The sequence below is a fragment of the Miscanthus floridulus genome, chromosome 16 (assembly GCF_019320115.1).
Source record: "Miscanthus floridulus cultivar M001 chromosome 16, ASM1932011v1, whole genome shotgun sequence".
NCBI lineage: Eukaryota > Viridiplantae > Streptophyta > Magnoliopsida > Poales > Poaceae > Miscanthus > Miscanthus floridulus.
In genome coordinates this window covers 119880664-119890437 of record NC_089595.1, presented here as the reverse complement: position 1 = coordinate 119890437, position 9774 = coordinate 119880664, and positions in this window count along the sequence as shown.

Below are 9774 nucleotides of genomic sequence, written 5' to 3'. Positions count from 1 at the left end.
TTACTTTGTTCGTTATAGGCTTGTAGCCTCGGGGAACCATATTCCAAATCAGTGGGGAGGATGGCCTCAGCCCCATAGACCAGGAAGAAAGGCGTGAACCCCGTGGCTTGGCTTGGAGTGTTCCTCAGGCTCCAGATGACCGATGGGAGTTCGGCGAGCCATTTCTTGCCAAACTTTTTCAACCGGTTATGAATCCTTGGCTTGAGGCCTTGTAGGATCATGCTGTTGGCACGCTCTACTTGGCCGTTGGTCCTTGGGTGTCCTATGGCCAACCAGGCCACATGGATGTGGTGGTCGTCGCAAAACGTTAGGAACTTTTTGCCAGTGAACTGTGTCCCGTTGTCGGTGATGATGGTGTTGGGGACCCCAAACCTGTGGATAATGTCAGTGAAGAACAGCACCGCCTGCTCAGATTTGATTCAATTGATTGGACGAGCCTCGATCCATTTGGAAAACTTGTCGATTGATACCAGTAGATGGGTGTAGCCCCCGGGGGCCTTTTGCAGAGGCCCAACCATGTCGAGCCCCCACACGGCGAACGACCATGTGATGGGGATGGTTTGCAGGGCCAAGGCCGGGAGATGTGTTTGCCGAGCATAGTACTGGCATCCTTCGCAGGAGCGTACTAGCTTGGTAGCGTCGGCGACCGCTGTTGGCCAGTAGAACCCTTGGCGGAAAGCGTTCCCTATGAGTGTCCAAGGCGCCGCATGGTGCCCGCAGGCACCTGCGTGCAAGTCCCAAAGTAGGGCTTGGCCTGCCTCGCAAGTGATACATCATTGGAGGACACCTGAGGGACTTCGCCTGTATAATTTGTCATTGTAGAGGGCGTAGGTCTTGGCTCAGCACACAAGCCATCGTGCTTCGGTTCTGTCGCCAGGAAGGTCCCCCCAATCAAGCCAATCGAGGAACGGGATTCGCCAATCTATGTCCTGATCAGTCTGCGGAGGCTCGGTGTTGACTTCCATGACGTCGGGCTTGGTCGAGGGGGTCTCGGCAGCAGAGGGGGCTTCGAGCTTTGCCATGGGTTCCATAGGTGGGCCCTCCTCTATTGTGTAGCCAATGGAAGGTTTGTGGAGGTCTCTGGCGAAGACGTTCGGGGGGCCTGGGGCCCATGCTGAGGCCATCTTTGCTAGCTCATCGGCGGCCTCGTTGTACTTCCGCGCGACGTGATTTAGTTCGAGACCGTCGAACTTGTCTTCTAGGCATCGTACCAACCTGCAGTAAGCCTCCATTTTGGGGTCGAGGCAATTTGACTCCTTCATCACTTGATCTATGACGAGCCGCGAGTCACCTCAGACGTCGAGGCGCCGTGCCCCAAGTTCGATGGTGACTTGTAAGCCATTGATGAGGGCCTTGTACTCTGCCATGTTGTTGGAGGCGGTGAAGTGTAGCTGCACCATGTAGCGCATGTGTACTCCGAGGGGCGAGATGAACAGCAGACCTGCGCCTGCCCCGGTTTTCATCAGGGATCCATCGAAATACAGGGTCCAGCACTCCGTCTAAGTTTGAGCCGGTGGCAGTTGGGTGTTTGTCCACTCGGCCATGAAATCGGCCAAGACCTGAGACTTGATCGCTTTTCGAGGCACGAAAGTCAAGGTTTCCCCCATAAGCTCGATGGCCCACTTGGCTATCCTGCCCGAGGCCTCTCGGTTATGAACTATCTCACCCAGGGGAAATGATGATACCATAGTGACTGGGTGAGACTCGAAGTAGTGACGCAGTTTGCGCTGGACCAGGACCATGGTGTAGACCAACTTCTGGATGTGGGGGTAGCGTGCTTTAGTTTTGGAGAGCACCTCGCTGATGAAATAAACAGGTCGTTGGGTGGGCAGAGCATGTCCCTCTTCCTGCCCCTCTACCACTACGGCAGCGCTGACCACTTGGGTCGTTGCGGTGACATAGAGTAAGAGGGCCTCGTCCCTGGCTGAGGGTACCAGGATGGGAGGATTTGTGAGCAGCCTCTTGAGTCTGTCGAGGGCTTCTTCGGCCTCGGGGGTCCAGGAAAAACGCTTGGATTTTCTCAAGAGTCGGTATAGAGGCAAACCTTTTTTGCCGAGGCGCGAGATGAAGCGGCTCAGGGCCGCAAGGCATCCCATGACCCTCTGTACTCCCTTGAGGTCTCCGATTGGTCCCATGCTGGTTATGGCCGAGACTTTCTCTAGGTTGGCTTTGATGCCGCGTTCTGAGACTATGAATCCCAAGAGCATGCCTCGGGGGACCCCGAACACACACTTCTCGGGATTTAGCTTGATGCCCCTCTCCCTAAGGCATTTGAAGGTTATCCTCAAGTCGTCGACGAGGTGCTCGGCCTTTCTAGTTTTGACCACGATGTCGTCTACATAGGCCTTGACGGTCCACCCAATGGTGTCGCCAAAGACCTAGCTCATGCACCGCTGGTACGTGGCACCTGCGTTTCTGAGGCCGAAAGGCATAGTCACGTAGCAGTACATGCTGAATGGTGTGATGAAGGAAGTCGCAAGCTGGTCTGACTCTTTCATCTTGATTTGATGGTACCCAGAGTACGCATCAAGGAAAGACAAGGTCTCGCACCCTACCGTGGAATCAACGATTTGATCGATTCTGGGTAATGGAAAGGGGACTTTTGGGCAGGCTTTGTTCAAACTGGTGTAGTCCACGCACATCCTCCATTTCCCATTTTTCTTCTTGACTAACACAGGGTTAGCTAACCACTTGGGGTGGGACACTTCTTTGATGAATCCGGCCGCCAAGAGTTTCTGTATCTCCTCACCGATGGCCCTACGCTTTTCCTCATCGAAATGGCATAGGCGTTGCCTCGCCGGCCTAGATCCAGCCCGGATGTCCAGGGCATGCTCGGCGACCTCCCTCGGTGTGCCTAGCATGTCCGAGGGACTCCATGCAAATATGTTGGCATTTGCATGGAGAAAGTCGACGAGCACGGCTTCCTATTTGATGTCGAGGGTGGCGCTGATCCTTAGCGCTCGGTCATCAGGGCAGGTGGGGTCGACCGGGACGAGTTTGATGGCTTCTGCGGGCTCGAACGCCCCCACGCGGTGCTTGAAGTCGGGTGCCTCGCCACTAAGTTGGTCGAGGTGGGCGATGAGGGTCTCGGCCTCCACAAGAGCCTCGGCGTACTCGATGCACTCGACGTCGCAGTCGTATGCATGTTCGTACGTGGACTCAATCGTGATCATACCGCTGGGGCCTGGCATCTTGAGCTTGAGGTAGGTATAGTTGGGGACTGCCATGAACTTGGCATAGCACGGCCACCCCAGGATGGCGTGGTAGGCTCCCCCAAACCCGACTACCTCGAAGGTAAGGACTTCCTTGCGGTAGTTGGAGGGAGTGCCAAAATAGACGGGGAGGTCGATGCGCCCGATGGGTCGCGTGCACTTCCCTGGCACGATGCCATGGAAGGGGGCGATGTCGCCTTGGAGCCTCGACCGGTCGATCTCCAAGTGCTCCAGGGTATTGATGTAGAGGATGTTGAGGCCGCTGCCTCCGTCCATCAATACCTTGGAGAGTCAGGTGTTGCCGATGATCGGGTCGACAACCAGTGGGTACTGCCCGGGATTCAGAACATGGTCGGGGTGGTCATCTCAATCGAAGGTGATCGCCTCCCGAGACCAGTCGAGGTACTGGGGGTGGCCACCTTGATCGAGAAGACCTCTCGGCGTTCCCTCTTGCGCTACCACGCCGTAAGGCACGCCGAGGGCCCACCGAAGATCATGAAGGCATTGCGTACCTCGGTGAAGGGTCGAGATGGCGGACTAGAGGGGGGGTGAATAGTCTTTTCTAAAATTAATCGCGTCGGCTAACCGATATAAATGCGGAATAAAAACAATCGGTCTAGCCAAGACTACACCCCTCTATATATGTTCACTAGCACCTTGCAAAGATACTAATTATGCAACTAAGGTGCCGGGCTAGCTAGAGCTCTCCTAAACAATTCTAGGAGCAAGGTCACACAAACCTATGCCACTAGTACTTTAAGCAACAAGAAAGCTCCTACACATGCTAGTAAGCAAAAGCACAAAGCCAACTAAGCTCACTAGCAAAGCTCAATAACAAGGCAACCAATGCCTAATTAGAGAGCGCAAATACTTAGCTACACAAACTAAGCAATGTGACTAACAAGGTAACTAAAACCAAATTAGCCAGGCAAGGGAGCTACTTCTATGCTACACAAGCAAGAAGATAATTAGCAAGCTACACAAGCTATCTAATTACAAGAGCAACTACACAAGCTTAATATGTATAGAAGTAATTGCAAGCTTGTGTAATGGGGATGCAAACCAACGGGAAGAACAAGGTTGACACGATGATTTTTCTCCCGAGGTTCACGTGTTTGCCAACACGCTAGTCCCCGTTGTGTCGACCGCTCACTTGGTGGTTCGGCGGCTAATTAGCATCACCCGCTAAGCCCGCATGTCGGGCGCCGCAAGAACCTACCCCTTGAGTGAGGGTAGCTCAATGACACGCTTTACTAGTGTTGCTCTTCGCGACTCCCACGGGGTGAGCACAAGTACCCCTCACAAGCTCTTCTCTGGAGCCCCGCACAAGCTTCTTGCGGGCTTCGACGGAGACCACCACCAAGCCATCTAGGAGGTGGCAACCTCCAAGAGTAACAAGCACCACCGGCTTGCAACTCGATCACCTAGTGCCACTCGATGCAACCTCACAATGCAATCGCACTAGAATCACTCACTCACATAATCGAATGATCACTATCAAGTATATGTGTGATGGAGGGCTCCCAAGCACTCACAAGCATGGACACTAAGTCCCTTGAGGTGCTCAGCACCAGCCATGGCCGAGGGCCACTTCTATTTATAGCCCCAAGGGCTAAACTAGCCGTTACCCCTTCACTGGGCAACGGTCGGGCCGACCGGACGCTCCGGTCGTGTTGACCGGACGCTGGACCTCAGCGTCCAGTCGCCCGCAGATGACCACGTGTCCTGATTCCAACGGTCACTTGACTTGACCGGACACAGCAGCTTCAACTGACCGGACGCTGGACCCTCAGCGTCCGGTCGTTTCTAGTAAGCTCCCGAGCATGACCAGACGCATCCGGTCGAACGTGATCGGACGCAGCACTAGCGTCCGGTCACTCTCCAGCTACTGCTACACTCCATGTCAGCGCGACCGGACGTAGGCAGTCAGCGTCCGGTGCAATCAGATCTAGCATCCGGTCAGTTGACCGACGCCAGCATCTTTGCAACCAACTCGTTCTCACTTCTAACTTCTTCACCCTTGCTCCAAAGTGCTAACCACCAAGACTTTGCATCCGGCGCAATAGAAAGTAGGCATTCCATTTTCCTGAATGCGCCGAACCTATCTCACCCCTGCAAACACCACCTCCTTTGTAAATGTGCCAACACCACCAAGTGTACACCATCATGTGTATGTGTGTTAGCATTTTCACAATCATTTCCCAAAGGATGTTAGCCACTCAACTTGCCACGCCACTCGATCCTAGTGACAATGCAAAGTTAGATCACTCGAGTGGCAGTAGATGACCGATATGCAAACAAGTTTGCTCCTCTTGATAGTACAGCCATCTATCCTAAACCCGGTCATAAACTTCTCTACACACCTATGACCGGTGAAATGAAATGCCCTAGGTTATACCTTTGCCTTGCGCATTCCATTCCATCTCCTTTAATGTCGATGCAACACATGCACCAACACGATCAACAATGATATGATCCACTTCATATCATCACATGATCATATTGGTTCATCGATCTTGACTCTACTTGCTCTTCACCGTTGCCATTGTCCATCGGCGCCAAGTCTTGCTCAAGCTTCACCGCCACGTGGTCCATCACTCCAAAGCCTTCGACTTGCCCTTCACGCTTGCAACCGGTCCATCAAGCCAAGTCTTGTCTTGATCTTCTCCACCTTGATCACATGACTCAATGTCATGTCTCATGTGCATTTAAGCTCCTTCATCATCACATGTGTGAGCTTTGCAACATCTCCAAGCCATTTTCACCTTCATGGCATATGTTGCTCATACACATGTACCTGTGGACTAATTACCTGTGTATCTCACATAAACACAATTAGTCCACCTAGGTTGTCACTCAATTACCAAAACCAACAAGGACCTTTCACTCGGGGAACCTGTCGTCCTTGTCTTCGTCCTGGTCACCAGCGCCCTTCTGCTTGGCATCGTCATCGGGGAGCCCGAGCCTAGCGTAGTAACGTCGCAGCATGGAGTAATCCTCGAGGGCATGCTTGACTAGGCCTTGGTGATACGGGCATGGTTTCTTGAGCATGTCGTCGAAAGGCCTAGGGCCTCTGGGGCCTCGGGGATTCCTGCATTCTACGGCCCTGACCAGATCAGCCTCCAGGACCTCCTGCTTCCCTAGGCGTCCCTTTTTCTTTCTCTTGGGGAGGTGGGAGGTCGAGGCCTCGGGGGCCTCGTCCCTCCGCTTTCCCTTGGAGTCGCTGTCGGGGAAGATGGCTCTGACAGCCTCCTCGCCCGAGGCAAAGTTGGTGGCGATGTCGAGGAGCGTAGTAGCGGTGCGTGGTACGTTTCGACCTAACTCTCGAACCAGGTCTCGGCAGGTGGTGCCGGAGAGGAAAGCCTGGACGATCTCCGAGTCGCCGACACTGGGAAACTCGGTGCACTGTTTGGAGAAGCGCCGGATGAAGTCTCGGAGAGACTCGTCTGGCTTCTGGCGACAGCTTTTAAGGTCCCAGGAATTCCCAGGGCGCACGTATGTGCCTTGGAAGTTCCCGACGAAGATCCTAACCAAGTCGCGCCAGTCGTGGATTTGTGAGGGAAGAAGGTGCTCGAGCCAGGCTCGCGCTGAGTCTGATAAGAGCAAGGGGAGGTTGCGGATGATGAGCAAGTCGTCATCCGCGCCACCTAGCTGGCAGGCCAGGTGGTAATCGGCAAGCCAGAGTTTGGGGTTGGTCTCGTCGCTATATTTTGCGAGATTGGCTGGTTGCCGAAACCGGGCCGGGAAAAGGGCAGCGCGGATGGCCCTGCTAAAGACCCGAGGGCCTGGCGGTTTAGGAGAAGGACTGTGGTCCTCCTTGCTATCGTAGCGACCGCCTCGGTGTGGGTGGTAGCCCCGAGCGGGCCCCTCGTTGTCGTGGCGTCGTCGCCTGCTGACCACCTCATGGTCTCCCTGCACCTCGCGTCGATTGCCGAGGCGGTCCAGAAGCATGGGGACCCTGTGGGCTGTCGGCGCTCGAGCGAGCTTGGGACGAGCTGGGGCTTCCCTGTCCTACCGAGGCGGTGCCGTGAGCAGGTTCGAGACGCCCCTGTGCCGTCGGGAGGCGGAACTCTCGGCCTGCTGAACCGCGGAGGTCTCTAGGAGATCTCGGAGCTCGCCGCGGACCCACTGTCCCTCCGTGGTAGAAGGCTCGGGCATTGCGCGGACCAGCATTGCCACAGCCGTGACGTTCTGGCTAGTGCGATTGAAGACTGGGGGTTGCTCACTCCCTTCGTCATCATGGATGCGGTGGTGCACATCATGGGCCCTCCATCGGGCTCCCCCGCCTTCGCCGCGACCTCGCTGTTCCTATTCGAGAGTATCTCGAAGCTGCTGCAGGAGGAGTTGGTCTTGTTCGACCTTGGCCTAGAGCTCACGGAGTTGTTCCAGGTCTAGGCGTTGAGGTCGCGCAAGGGCAGGGTCTTGTTTCATGCGGCCGACAGGACAATGCATGGAGGTGTGGCAGCGCCTGTACCTGGGCGAAGCGGGGAATGGCTACCTGCCCCCTCGTCCTCCTCGCCCGCTCTCAGCATCCTGAGCCCGACGTGAAAACACTCACGAGTGGGGTCATAGGTGCCTTCGTTGTCGGAGTCGGAGTAGCCTAAGCAGTAGTCGCTTGTGGCCAAGAACTGGCGCATAGCCCTAGGGTCGTGGAGTTCAGAGAAATCCACTCCGAGCCATGCCTCGTCCTCCTCCGAGGAGTCGACGTGGGTGCTTAGGTCGAGAATGAAGCGCTGGCGGCGTTTTGAGGGATCTTCGTGAGTGGCAGTGTAAGCATAGGCGTGAGAGGCAGCGGCATTTCTCAACCCAAAGGAGTATGGGGATGGTGCTGTCGCCCGACTTTGCTCCACCGGGATCGGCTCCTCAGGGAGCGGTGGAGCGGGGCTTGATGATGGGGCATCGCCGTGTGCCACTGGCAATTTTCCTCTGTCCAAGCTCAGGCTAGACAGGTCCCCAGCCAGGGACCCTGTGCCAACAGCTGGCCATAGGATATCGGCGGGGAGCGGCGTGTCGCCCCGGATTCGCATAGCGTCGGGGTGGTCTTGCTCACGTCGTGCCTGGCGAGCGCGGCAGGAGCGGCTGCCCGAGCGCCGCCTGCGCCTGGGCTGCTGGTGCGCGACTTCATCGTCGGTTGGTGGGGCTCGAGGAGTGAGGAGTACCATGTTGTACTCATGCCCTAGGGACATGAACTCTAGGCTCCCAAACCAAACCACCGTGCCGAGACGCAATGGTCGTACGGGGTCTACCATCCGGAACCTGCTGGGATGATGAAACTGACACGCAGAGGCCCCTACCTAGCGTGCCAACTGTCGGTGTTTCGGACCAGAGGGTCCTCAACCAACCAACTAGTGAATTTGAACTGCGTGTTCCCGATTCCGGATGGTGATGCAAAGAGACACAAGGTTTATACTGGTTCGGGCAATCGATGCCCTACGTCTAGTTTGAGAGATCGATCTTGTATTCCTTGCACCGAAGTGCTTGTAGTAGGAGGTTACAAGCTGGAGAGAGAGGGAGCAAGTCCCAGGTCTCGGCAAGGTGTCGTGTGTGCCGCTTGAGACGTTGCTCTCAGGCGGCTGGGATGTGTGCATGTGTGCGTGTTACCAGGTGTTCTCCCCTTTCTAAGTGGCCCAAGTCCTCTCCTTTTATAGTTGAAGGGAGGACAAGGACAGTACATGTGTTTAACTATGCGGCGTCGTGCCAATAGGGGCGGCATGTCCAAGCCCTGTGGCCTGTTCCTATGGCGGTGTGGTCATCGGAGTGGTCCATCCTTGGAGCACTGGGGTGGCATGCCAGTCCCATCCGATCCTGTGCGTCGTGAGAGCCCTGGGACTACCCCAGAGTGGGTGCGGCGGTGGACGTGCAAGCCGTTGTGGACGGATTGTCCGCGAGGCCGAGGCTTGGTTGGTGCCGAGGCTGCACCGTAGTGGAGGGGTCTCAGCGGGCACAAACCTCGAGATAGCCGAGACCTTGGCGCACAGTACCAAGGCCCCGAGTGGGTGGCTGATCTGGTGCGCCGGCTTGGAGGCGGTGATAACCCAGGACAAGTTGTCCATGTCGCGTTGTTTTCGAGGCGGGGATCACGGGGCACAGTGCAGTGTGGGCACTGATCGTGGGCACAGCATCAGAACATAGTGGCCGGTAATCCCCGCAGTGCCCTATCCCGGCCGGTGTGGCGTTGATGCGACGTTGGGTCCCATCGGCCATTCTGTGGCGTCGAACCATCGTCCGGCTGAGATTGCGGGAGTGGTTGAAATATTAATGAGACATGACGCGCTGTCGGGAGGGTCGGTCGAGGCAGGGGCGACGGATTATGGGTAAGCTGGTCTCGCGCGATACGGAGAATGAGGCCTCGCGCGAGACGGAGAGCGGAGCCTCGCGCGATACGAAGAATGCACCCCCTACCAAGGCCTTCCGTGGAGAGCCTTGCGCGAGGTGGAGATTGTGTTCCCTGCTGAGGCCTCCCATGGAGAGCCTCACGCAGGGCGGAGATTGTGTCAGGACGCCGAGACCTCCCGTGCGAGGCTCGAGGCGAGGCGGAGGGCTCGGTGGGCCCGATCGTGGT